Raw genomic sequence first — 12,950 nt, 5'->3', positions numbered from 1 at the left:
ATTAATTACAGATTATTAATCGTTAGTTTGCTTATAATATTTGAATGATTTAGTAGAAGAAGTTTATCGTGTCTAATTAGGAGATTTAATTTGTCTTGTGAGGAACTGTATATTTTAGTTTCCTTCTGTTTCGGTTTGAAAAAAATAAAGTCAGCGTTGCCTGGCTTAGAGTCAATTCAACGCGCTCCTTTCGGATATTTGATGGATGAATGTCCCTCTGCCTCTACCTTTGAACTGTCTCTGCACACATAAAACATAGGGCCTCGTGGGGGTGTCCCGAGAGGGCTCTCTTCGATGCCTAAGTCAGTTAGGTAACCTCAGATATTATCCGAGACCTTTGGCGTGAGGCTCAGTCTCGATCTCTCTCTTAGTTGCTTAAGGTAGCCTTATTTATACAGAGATAAAGTAGTTTTTGTTTTATGGCTATTGATGGAATGATTCTCCTTTTCCTTACAACGAACTTAGTCCCTAAGTAAGTGACTTCCCTTGGAAGAAATCCAAGGAAGATATTTTATATTGAAGGATGTGTACCTTACTTTTTGACTTGGCTACCATTCAGACCCATTTGACCTGCCGATTCGCATGCGGGTCAGGTCGACTCGACATGCGCCATCAATTTACCCCAGACAAGAAGGCGTCGGAGCAAGGCGCTTGAGTGTATTTACCCTTTGATGATGGGTTAACATGGCCTTGATGCGCAGGAAATTTTATGGGAGTCTCATTGTTGCGAACGATGTTGCGATAGGTGGAGGCTTAGAGGAGGTCTACGTACTCCTCGCACAGTCCCTTTATAAATGCCTTTGGAATGCGAGTTCAGGGGTATCTTTTGAGATTTTCTGCCGCGTTTCGCCTGTTAAGGTTACAAAGAGTTTAGGGTGTGGAGTTCTCCTTATGTCGTTGTCGAGGAGGAGCAATGTGCCCAGGAGAAGGCAGCCAGTCGGATCATAGGAGTCTCTCACCTTTCCAGTGTATTCTCTGGTGGCGGAACCGGAGGAAAGTGAGGAAACTTCAGAGCCCGTGAATCCTGAGTGGGAGCATGTTTTGGATGCTCTTCTATATGTTCGGAGTCGGCAGGGGGATAACCGTAATCGAGTAAGGAAGGAATTCTGGGATCGTCTCTTTGGAGATCAGAGGTCAGCCGTGGTGCAGGCCGAGGCTATGCGGATAATTTCCGAGACTGCTACGGATGAGGACTTCGATGTAGCAGAGGCGAGATTCGCCGAGATCGAGTTATCATTGTCCAAGGCGGTCGGAGTGCCTATGTCGTTGGAGTCCTAGTGTAGGAGTTTTCGTCTTTTTATTTGTAACAAACTGCTTCCTGTACTTAGGGGTCGAGTAGCTTCTTCTGTAATCTTTGTACCTTCATCCCTTTTGCTCGTGAGACATGAATATAGATTTTTTCCCTTTTATGAATGCCGCATATTTATCAAAGGATTTGTCTTACTCTTTCTTGGGGAACACTCTATGGGTGCTACTTGAAGTTTACATTGTACCCTCTTGTTTTATTTTTATATCGATCGACACCGGTAATATGGTGGTCACTCGGTCTGTTGGCGATCCGTTCCGTGTCTGTCGGGAAGTTCTTCACCGTCTACTGTTGGCATGCCGAGCCAATCTCCATCTCCACGTGAGTTGTCCCCTAAGACTGTTATGGAGCTTATGGCAGAGTTTTCCAACCTTAGTTCGTCAGGTAGGATCTATTAGAGGGAGGTGCATCGGTTACAGTACATGTATCGCCGCCTAAGCGTTAGTTTGCTCCTAGGACATTCAGCAGTGACCTAGATCGGAACTTCTCTTATTCGCTGTAGCATGGCCGTGAAGCTGGTTTGGAAGAATATGTGTAATACTACGCTTTTCTTGTCCTTGCGTACTCGGTCGAGTGGGTTGTACTCGACTGAGTAAGTGTCTTGTCCGTTTTAAGCAGGCTACTGCCTTGGGTATACTCGGCTGAGTTTAGGCACACTCGGCTGAGTAGAGCATACTCGATCGAGTGCCTTTGGTACTCGACCGAGTGACCGGTCTGAAACGGATTAATTGAGCGGTTTTGATTAAAATGACTGGAGAGGTATTTAAAACATTTCGTTAGTTTCTGATTCATTTTGAGAAAACCTAATCACTCTCTAAACTCTCTTCAATAACCTTTATAAATTCCTAAACAAGGATTAAGCTATTATGGGTTCCGGATCTCTCGTTTCCTTACCAATCGTGTTAGTAAGTCTCTAGTCTTTAATTAGTTTATTGTTTCAGTTTGTACAAACCCTAATTTGGGCGAATTGGGGCCATTAGTAATGGTTGTATACTAGATCGACTAATGAAGGGTAGTTAGTAATTATTATGTGATAATTATTTGTAGGTGACGGTTTCATGGAAGATTGTTATTGCGATTACTTGTTTGTGTGCTTGAATTGCGAAAAGGTAAGGTTTCCCTACCTAGTATGATATTGTGTGATTATTGCTATGATTGTGATTACTATGGAATATGATTGCAATAGTGTGGTGGTGATATGGTGATTGGATTGTGATATTGTGATGGTGATATTGTGATTGGATTGTGAACCATATTGAGAAATGGTCTCACCCTCATTGTTCGCCTCTTGTGTCCTTCGATCATGGGGGATGTGCACATTAATGGACACGGGTTCTCTAGTTACGATGAGAGTTACGATGAGTGGGGCTTAGGTGGTACGGCTGAGGTCCCCACTAGCGGTGTGGGTTACCTGTTGTGATGGGTAACCTGGTAGGGCTACTCACCTTGGTGTGTAGTCGATTACTCACCTTGCATGGTTACTTTAGCATGATAGTTTGATATGGGAATATGTGCCGATGTGTGTTTGGTTATGTGGCATTTTCTTATGTGCTCTGCTGTGATCCATTTCATATTGCCGACAAATGGTGAGCAGTGAGTTTGAGAGGCGTGGATATTTGAGCTAGCATGAAGGTTTAGATGGGGCACCGATGATTCGTCATTTTTCATAGCTTCCGCTTAGTTTAGACAGATTTACTTTTAGATTAGTTTGTAATTGTTTTGGTTTTCGAAGACTTGTAATCAGATTAATCTTTTTATCTATTTGAATATTTCATTATAATATATTTGATATACTTTACCTCGGGCAAACAAGATGGTAATGCTTCCATTGCTAAGGTAGGTCTTTGTAAGGCTCTTTGGTAAATGGGGGTGTTACAAAGTGGTATCCGAGCGACGATTTTGGAAACTAAAACCAATGAATTTAGGAATATAGAGTGTCCAAATAAAATGAACCCGGGTAGGAGTTGTTTGGAGCTAACGCAAAGGTTTGGGAGACGTCATAAAACCATAATATAGCCCATAAAACTTCGAGCCGGTCACTACGGGGTGTGTTGAGGGGATCGTTTCATGCGTGTGTTTGTGTGTGTGTGTGTGTGTGTGTGTGTGTGTGTGTGTGTGTGTGTGTGTGTGTGTGTGTGTGTGTGTGTGTGTGTGTGTGTGTGTGTGTGTGTGTGTGTGTGTGTGTGTGTGTGTGTGTGTGTGTGTGTGTGTGTGTGTGTGTTTATATGTGCATGAATAGAGTGGTGTATGTGTATCTTGGATAGGAAGTGTTGTTATGTGGATTGGTGGTAAGTGATGTGAAAGTTGTATAATGTTGTAGTTTATCTGCATTAATATGGGTATGTGGAGTAATGTGGTCATTTTGTTGAGTAATATGATTGGCATGAGTAAGTGGTGGAACTATGTGAATAGTACCGAAATGTTATATGTTTCGTTTGAATTTCATTAAATGCTGTTATGATAAAAGCTCACTTATATACTGGTTTTATAAGTATTTAGTTGCCATTGTTTGCCTTATTGATGCCTAAGTCGTTTGGTTAAGAAAATTTGATTTGTATGAGACCGATTGTGGGAGGGTTGTTTTAAAACTGTCATAAGTATAGTTCCAGATATAATATAGATGTGATTCTAATTGTAAGTGATAGCTTGTTCTCTTACGATTCTAACGGTAGGTCACACACCCAAAATGACCAAGAAACGAGTGAGATATGACTGTTTTATGAAAAATGGACGTTGATACGTGCATATTGTATAGTCTTTTTAGCCTATTTTAGCACGTATTTCCATACATTTGTGTACTGTTTATATTGCATTTTGCCCCGAATTGGCTACTTTGGTTCGTTTTGTCCATTTTGTAGAAACGAACGCGAAAGTAGTGGAATCGTACCATTTTTCGTCTTTTTGCATGCATTTAGAGGAGACGGGACTTTCCAGAGTGAGATATTGCATTGGGAAGCGTGAAGGCACGGTTTACGAGGTAGTCGGTGACGAGTTTAGGCTGATTTGATGGAAGAAGACTCGATCGAGTAGTTTTATTACTCGATCGAGCAGTTTTTATGGCCTCAGTTGATCGATCGAGTAGTTAATTACTCGATCCAGAAGTGTTGTAAAGAGGGGTTACTCGATCGAGTAACTATTCTACTCGATCGAGTAGATTTTATGGAGTTTTGCTCGATCGAGTGGTTTTATTCCACTCGATGGAGTGGTTTCTGCTGGCGTGGGCTTTAATTAGCCCGTGAATTTATTTTAACTTATGGACTTAGTTATTTTCCTATTTAAGCACGCATTAGCTAGGTCATTAGTATCTATTTTCTTTACTTAGCTTTTATCTAATTTTCCTACTATTAAAGTTCATCTATCATTCAAGACTGCGTACTATTTTCTCCTTCACTGTAACTTTATTTTGGGATTTATTTCGCTCGGATTTGATTGTTCTTTACGCCGGATTCGCACGATTGTAATCTCTTCCTCCTTTCTTAATAATAAACTTCATTTCATTTGCTTTAATTCTTCTCCTTGCTTCATTTACTTTTTGCCCTAATTTACTTTTTATGCAATTTAATTATCGCTTTAATATGTTGAATGCTGGTTATTTATCTGCTGTTAGTTTTGATAGTATTAATAGCAATATGAGTAGCTAAACTTCTTTCATGTTGGGATTAGGGGATCTACGGTAGAAATGTGACGATATAGTAAATAGGTTAGATGAATTAATTGTGAGATTCTGTCACCATAGCAATTTAATTGTATTTTACCGACTTAGTTGAGTGCACGCTTCTGAGTCACCCTTTTAATCTGGCTAAAATTAATCCTGGATCGAAAGATTGGACTAAATAGGCCTGCTATGAATAGTAGACTACCCTGACGAGAATGAAAGTTATGGTAGTGGTTTTTTAGGGTAGAAAGTGGACCGAAAGGACCTTTCTATATCCGTCTTGTATTAATTCGTCTGAGTTATTTACAGCTGAGTCACTGACTACCGTAGTGAACCGAAATCCTGACATGTCCCTTCTCTATTTGATAGTCTAAATTTATTTCTCTGCCTTTACTGCTCTTGTCTTTACTTCTCTTCCTTTAATCCTTTAGTTTAGAAAACAATTTAAACAACCCCCCCATTTGTGACCAATTAGACGGACTTCTACAGATATCTTGCCTCCCTGAGGAGATCGACCTGACTTCTCTAGTTATATAGTTAGTTTAGTTAGTTTATTTTTGATAGGTACACGACAGACGTATCAAATTTTGGCGCCGTTGCCGGGGAGGCAATTGCCCTATCTGTCTTTGTTTCGTTTATTTTATCCGTCTCAGGGAATTTTTATTCCTTGAGGCAGTTCTTACTTATTTTCTTTCAGTGTTGTTTATGCCTGTGTCGGGCGGGTTTGAGTTAGTTTGTTTGATTGAGCCGAGAGAGATTATTTAGGCATAGACTCCGTATGCAGAGAAAATCACGAAAGGAAGACTTGAGTACTTTCGAGCCAGAGCTACATCATTCTCTTTTCGCAGAAGACATTCCTATTTTTGCCGATCAACAAGTAAAGATGCCGAAACTTTCTAGTCACTCAGTGCCTAAAGCATCCTCAATTCCAAAGGGTTTCAATTTCCAGACTGAGGATGGGAATACATTCGACATCCGTCCTTTCTACATCAATCTGGTGGAAAGAAATCTCTATAGAGGTGTGGCAGGTGAATACCCGAGAAAGCACATGGAGGTCTTTACAGACTACTGTTCTACTATCCCCGCCACAAAGGGGGTAACTCAAGACAAGATTAAGGAGGTTTTGTTCCCTTTTTCTTTGACCGACTCAGCCAGGGAGTGGCTGACTGACTTGGACCGCACAACTGCAGGGGTTACAGATTAGGAGTCTCTTGCTCTTGCCTTTTACAAGAGATATTTTCCTCCACAGCGCATCAATCAGCTGAGGGCTAAGATTACCAATTTTAAGCAGGCTCCCGATGAGACTTTATATGAGGCATGGTCTCGATTCAAGAAATTGGTGAGGTCTATTCCTCACCATGGTTTTGACCCATGGTTTATATATAACCAGTTCTAGAATGGGCTGTACGATGACCACAGAGCCATACTTGATGCGTCATCTAATGGGAGATTCCAGGAAAATACCGACGATGATAAGGGATGAGCCCTTATTGAAGAGATGGCGAATCACAGTGCTGAGTATGGAAACCCGAGGGATGGTATTAGAACAGTTCATGCAGTTGATAAGCAGGTTGTGGCTCAGCTGGAAGCCATGAATGCTAGATTTGACAAGTTGGAGTTACACTCTGCTGGGGAGCCTCAGACGGTCCATATGCTTACTAGAGGGGAGACCGTCACGTGTGAGAGGTGTGAGAGCAATGACGGTCACACTGCTGTTGGCTGTCTTACGGAGAAGGAACAAGTCCTTGCCTTTCAACAATATAGGCAAGGAGGGGGTTCCTATACAACAACCAAGGGGTAGTTCATCCCAATTTGAGGTGGACTAGTTAAAATGTGCTCAATCCTACCCCTCCTCCGCACCAGCAGCAGCCGTATATTCCTCCACATAAGAATCAACAAGGCTTTCAGAAGCCTCCTTCCTTCCCTCCTCCCAATCATGGAGCATCATTTTCTGGAGGGGTGAGTGAGATTGGTGAGCTAAAGACTATGCTGCAATCTTTCACAAAGCAGTGGCAATTGAGTGATCAACAGAAAGATGCATCCATCAAGGCACTTGAAACTCAAGTTGCCCAATTAGCCGCGAACCAATCTGCAAGGAAACCGGGTCATTTACCGTCACAAACTGACAAAAATCCACATGAGACGGTAAATTTAATCAATTTGAGAAGCGGTCGTTCATATGAGGGACCGGGAGTATTGAAATCAGACTCGAGGAAGGAAATAATAGCTGATGAACAGTGTTCTGTCAAACGAGATGAGCTGACGGCTAAGAAAGTGCTCGATCGACTAGTTTCTGGAGGTGAATCGAGTAGATTTGTTGAAGAAAGTGCTCGATCGAGTGGAATTTATACTCGATCGAGTGAACAGGAAAAGCCAACTGCTCGATCGAGTGAATTTTCTACTCGATCGAGTGATGCTGTTGAAGAAACTACTCGATCAAATGGGAATTTTGGTCGATCGAGTAGTATGGATAATGGGCAGCTTGATCGAGAGCCTGCTAGTGCTCGATTAAGTGAGAAATCGCCTGAAAGACCTCGTTCGAGAGGAAAGAAGCGTCCAAAGGATACAGAGCTTGATCCGGCTGACACATTAGAAGAGAGAAACAAGGGACTCGAGATACCCATCACGGTTCCCTTCCCGAGGCGTCTGCAGAGTACTAAAACTACTCAACAATTCGGCAAATTTGCCGAGATCCTGAGAAGCTTACAGGTCACTGTACCATTCGTCGAACTGCTGACACAGGTACCCTCTTACCTTAAATTTATGAAAGAAATTTTATCGCGTAAGAGGCATACTAGTGATAATGAGACGATAGCCTTGACTGAGGTAGCGACGGCCCTAGTTCAGAATAAGCTACCTCCCAAACAGTCAGACTCGGGTAGTTTCTCAATTCCATGTCATATTGGTACCCATTTGATTGATAACGCGTTATGCGATCTAGGCGCTAGCGTGAGTGTCTTACCGTAGTCTATGGCTAAGAGACTTGGTTTGACAAAGTTTAATTGCACTAACATGACTGTTCAGATGGCCGACCGTAGCATATCACGGCCACTAGGTGTAATAGAAGACGTACCTGTTAAGATCGGGAGGTTCTTTATTCCCGTTGACTTCGTTGTATTAGACATCCCCGAAGATGCACATACCCCTATTATTTTAGGGAGACCATTTTTGTCTACTGCCCGTGCAGTGATAGATGTCGGGGGTAAGACGTTGACTTTTCAGGTTGGGGACGAGGAGCTGATATTCCATCAATCTAAGTTCCGGAGGGCTCCCATGCAAGCTCAGCCTTGCAATGCCCTCTCTTCTATTGACCCTATTATTGACACTCCAAATAAAAATTTGGAACATTGTGCTACTATTATGACCTCTCCGCCTCAGGTTGAGAGCAAAAAGGAGGAAAGTTCGTCTGTTTTCCTTGCTGCAGGTACAGATGAAGACAATGAAGGAGCTGTCAAAGGGCATTTTACAATTAATGTCAATCAAATTAGGAATGACGGCGCTAGAGCCGGTGAGAAAGGAGCGAGGGTGAGAAAAGTTCGAGCATATGTGGATGTGAATTATTCTCCTCCGAATGATTCAAGTTCAAGCTCATGGAAGCTGAAGACGACGATCAATGTTGCTGAGGTGACGTCCTCCAGTCAGGAGCCCTCCGAGAGGCTACTGAATTGCTTTGGGAAGTGAGCGAGGAAATGCCCCGTGTACCATCTTCTATAAAAAATTTTTGAATTTCCGTTGAATTTCTTTTATTGCTTTTAATTAGGACAATTATAATTTAGACAATTTTTAGCGTAGATAGAGACTATAGACTGTTACTCTGCGTATTTGGTATTTTGGGATATTTTTGCGAGTGTTTCTATGCAGGTTCGGGGAATTTTTACGCAAATATAAAGGAAGAATGACGAATTCAAGAGCTTACACGAGAAAAAGAGCTCGATCGAGTACTTTTTGTACTCGATCGAGTGGATTCTGTTTGATCGAGTAACGCCATATCAGTCGATCGAGTAAAGCAGAAATGGGGAGTTCTCGATCGAGTAAAATTCTACTCGATCGAGTAGATGGATCCACAGAGTCCTCGATCGAGTAGTTCTAAACCACTCGATCGAGTGAAATCGCAAGGGACGCAGGGAGTTTTTCCTTAACTTCCTTGTTTTTGGTTCTATTTTTCATTCTCCCCCATTATTTCGACTAATCTCCCTTTTTGCGATTAAAACACCACCAAATCCCCAATTTTCTTGCCCTTTTTACCAAATTCGTCTCCTACATTGTGTTCATTGTTAATTAATTGACAAAAGCCCTCTATTTTTCCCTTGATTCGTGTTGCTTTACTCGATTTATTGAAGGAATTAGGGTTCCGCGGTTTTCGTTCCAAAATCGCCTTATTTGCTTATTTATTGTCGATTAATTCTTCTTTGTAGGACATCTACCATCAAGTAAGTAATTCTTACACCTCATTGCATTTTAATTTCTTTTATTTCGCATTTTTATGAGGTAAATTAGCTTAGGGCTTCGAAGTTCCTTGCTTAGTCGAGTTTTTCGACTATAACTGTTATTGCTTGCCCTTATTTGTATTACTTGATGATCAATCCCCATTCCTCATTGCTTTTACATGTTTAATTTCGAATTTTGCTAGAAATATGTGATACGGGTTCAGGACAGTCAAAATTTTCGACTGTAATCTTGGTTTTTGCTGCTGTCATTTGCTTAGTCAACTTCAATTGTTGTTTAGTTGCTGTTGATGCTTGCTACCCCGTCCCTATCGCTTTTTACATGCTTTAATTCGATATTTTGAGGAAATTTTGGGAATTACCGGGCTGTAGTCGAATTTTTCGATTATTTGGGGATTTGTCATGCTGTTACCATGCTGATTTTCATGCTGTTTAGCTGTTTTTCTTATCAAATCCCCTGCCCTTTGTATACAGGATGGATTCTAGCTCACTGCCCTCCACTAGCTCGACTTCTAGTCCGTCCCTAACTGAGACGGTGGTCCCTGCTGTTACCACCGCCTCCACTTCTGTTAGTACCGCAGCCCCTGTGTTCTTAGTTTCAGCTGTCGGTACTGTTTTTACGCCAGCTAGCACTGCTGATAGCTCTGTTTCGGCTGCCACTTCAGTTACGGCCACCTCCACTACTAGCACTGCTGCTAGTCTTTCTTCTTCAGTGGTGGCCACAATGGAGCCCCACACCACTACTCCGGCCATTTGTTTTCACACGTGGCGGACTCACTTGCGATTCTGTTTGCCTTTAGAGCGGCCTTAGTTCCTAGCACCGTCACTGGACGGGCTTCTACTTCGGATTCTAGAGGCCGGGGCCGAGGTCGTGGATGTTCCCGTTCTACACCAGCTCCTGCTACCTCTACTTCTGCCGCTCCCTCCACTTCAGCTGCTCCTTCTGGCACGGTCACTGTTCGAGGGGACACCTCCCTCGAGTCTCACCCAGACTACCCGCAGGTAATTTTTATTAACGGTGTACACCGTAAGAGGTTTTATCACCTCCTAGGCTGTGAATTTGTACCTTCCCGGTTTTTAGATAAACCGGCACTTGAGAGACTCGGCATCTACGAGTCAGTTTGTGAGCTTTTACGGGGTATGGGGATGACCGACCTCATTACTATGAGTGGCCGTACCTTTCTGGAGCTGAGTCTTGAGTTCCTCAGCTCCTTCACCTTCTCCTCCGGGGCACACGACGCTGCCCCCACTAGTTCTTATGTGTCTTTCCGGTTGTTCAACCGGACTTTTTCGATGACTTTGGAGGAGTTTGGTAGCAGACTTGGCCTTTTCTCTACGGGAGACGCTACCGCCCCTAGGAGGGTCATTCGTCAGTTTTGGCGGACCTTGGCTCAGACCACCTTTCCCGAGCGAAAGCTCGCACAGGTCCACCTTCCCCCTGCCCGTTACTTTCTTAGATTGATGGGGAGCACCATTTTTGGCCGAAAGGCGCCAAACAACATCACCAACACCGACCTCTCCATCTTGGGCGGTTACCTGAACATTGACTGTGAGGGACCTTTTACCCTCAACATTGCCTATCTGACCGCCCAGTACTTTCAGGAACAGGGGCTGAAGGAGACGGGATCTATTGCCTGCGGTGGCATAGCCACCATTCTTGCCCGTTCCCTTTACCCCGTCTGGCCTCGTGACTTACCGTACCTCCGGGGAGAGAGGTATTTGAGTCTAGATGCCATGCTTTCTCAGCATTGGCTGACCGCGGACTACCAGACATGGAAGATAGACGGTTCCTTGTCTGTGGACTTACCTTGCACCACTCTCCCTCGTCTAGACCTCTTGCCTACTGTGGCACGGGGCGCCCGACTGCCACCTCCACCTGCTTACCACCTTTCACTCCGCCCACCTCCCACTTTACCCGCCGCCAAGAAGCGGCGTAGACTTGATACTGGAGAGGAGTCCACACCTTCTGGGAGTGCCCAGCCTTCCACGGCTACTCCCATCCTGACCCCTACTCCCACTCCTACACCTGCACCCACCGACCAGACACAGGCACAGCCGGTCCTACCGGCTACTTTCGTACTACCTCCACCCTTTGTGGCATCCGCGGTCATGGACCAAGGGCGCCGTGACGGTTTGTTGCTTGAGATTGCAGAGCGACAGGTTCGTATGAAGAGGGACTTAGCTCTTACCTTACACCCTCTGTACGAGTACCACTTGAGGCGATACCGTCCGATCCCAGAGGGCTGGCCACACCCTTCCTTCTACCGGTACCCAGCTGTGGGGTACCCGGAGTCTGCAGAGGAGGAGGAGGAGGACGAGGACGAGGACCCAGAGGTGGCAGCGGAGAGAGCTCGCGCTGAGAGAGGAGGAGGAGAGAGGAGGAGGAGGATCCGGAGTTCACGTTGGTAGACGACGACGACGACGCTGATGGGTAGCTACTGGTCTACTCACTTCCCCAGTTTTCTGACTGGTTTGGGGAAGTTCGTGTTTTGTATGTATATCTTACTCTTTTATTTTTGTCTCATTTTTTTTATTACTTTTATTCTTTATTGGTTGTATATTCCCGTTCCCCTGTATATATCTGCTGGTGTATGCTGGAGGACAACGAGGGCGTTGTCCGTTTTGGTTTGGGGAGGGTATTGCATCCTTTTGAGTCTGCATTTGCATTTGTTTTGCATTCACGTTTATTTTCCAGCTTGCATTTGTATTTATTTACTTCCTTAAAATTCCAAAATTCCAAAAAAAATTAGAAAAATTTCAAAAAAATCCAAAAATATTCACGTTTATTTTTGCATATAGGTTGAGTCGGAACGGTAGATTTCCGTGATGATAATGCACTATAACTTGTCAATTTTACTTGAGCCTTGCACTTCTTTTGATAGTTATTAGCTTTGTCATACGCATAGTCTACGAGTTTTTGTTCAAATATAGCTGACTATTTAGACTTGACCTGATAAATTGGCAAACTACTCCATAAATTCTGAGGTTTAGAGCCCATAACTGGTAACATTCATGACCGGTTCATTAGTAATTGAGAGTAGTACTCCTTGCATAACATGTTCATCATTTTTGCACTTTTATGACATTCAATTTCTTGTCAAATGCACATATTCGGGTTTGTGGTTGGTGTCACATGCAGGGAGGTGCTTGCAAATTTTCCCCTTTTCTTATACTTTTCACCCATTTTGCTCCACTTTAGCCAAAACTTGCCTTTTTGACCCATTAGCTACATCCAAAATTAAGCCTGCCCAGTCAAGCTAGTTTAGTATGTCTTTTGTGGTACGATTTTCCGTCTGCAGTTTAGCCCGTATCTTTTGTATGGAGTTGGTGAAAATAAAGGAAGGAGGAAAGGAAAAGAAAAAGAATTGAAAAAGAAAAAAAAAAACGTGAAAGAAAAAAAAAAGAAAACGTGAAAGAAAAAAAAAAGAAGCTGATTCACGTGTACAGTGAACGAAAAAAAAAAGAAAGAAAAAGTTGAAAAAAAAGGTTTGATTTATTTCATGTGATACATTTAGACGGTGTTAAAAAAGGGAAGTTTGTGACC

This window comes from Silene latifolia, chromosome 7 (genome assembly GCF_048544455.1).
Source record: "Silene latifolia isolate original U9 population chromosome 7, ASM4854445v1, whole genome shotgun sequence".
In the NCBI taxonomy this organism is placed as follows: domain Eukaryota; kingdom Viridiplantae; phylum Streptophyta; class Magnoliopsida; order Caryophyllales; family Caryophyllaceae; genus Silene; species Silene latifolia.
Note: the sequence above shows the minus strand (reverse complement) of the source record.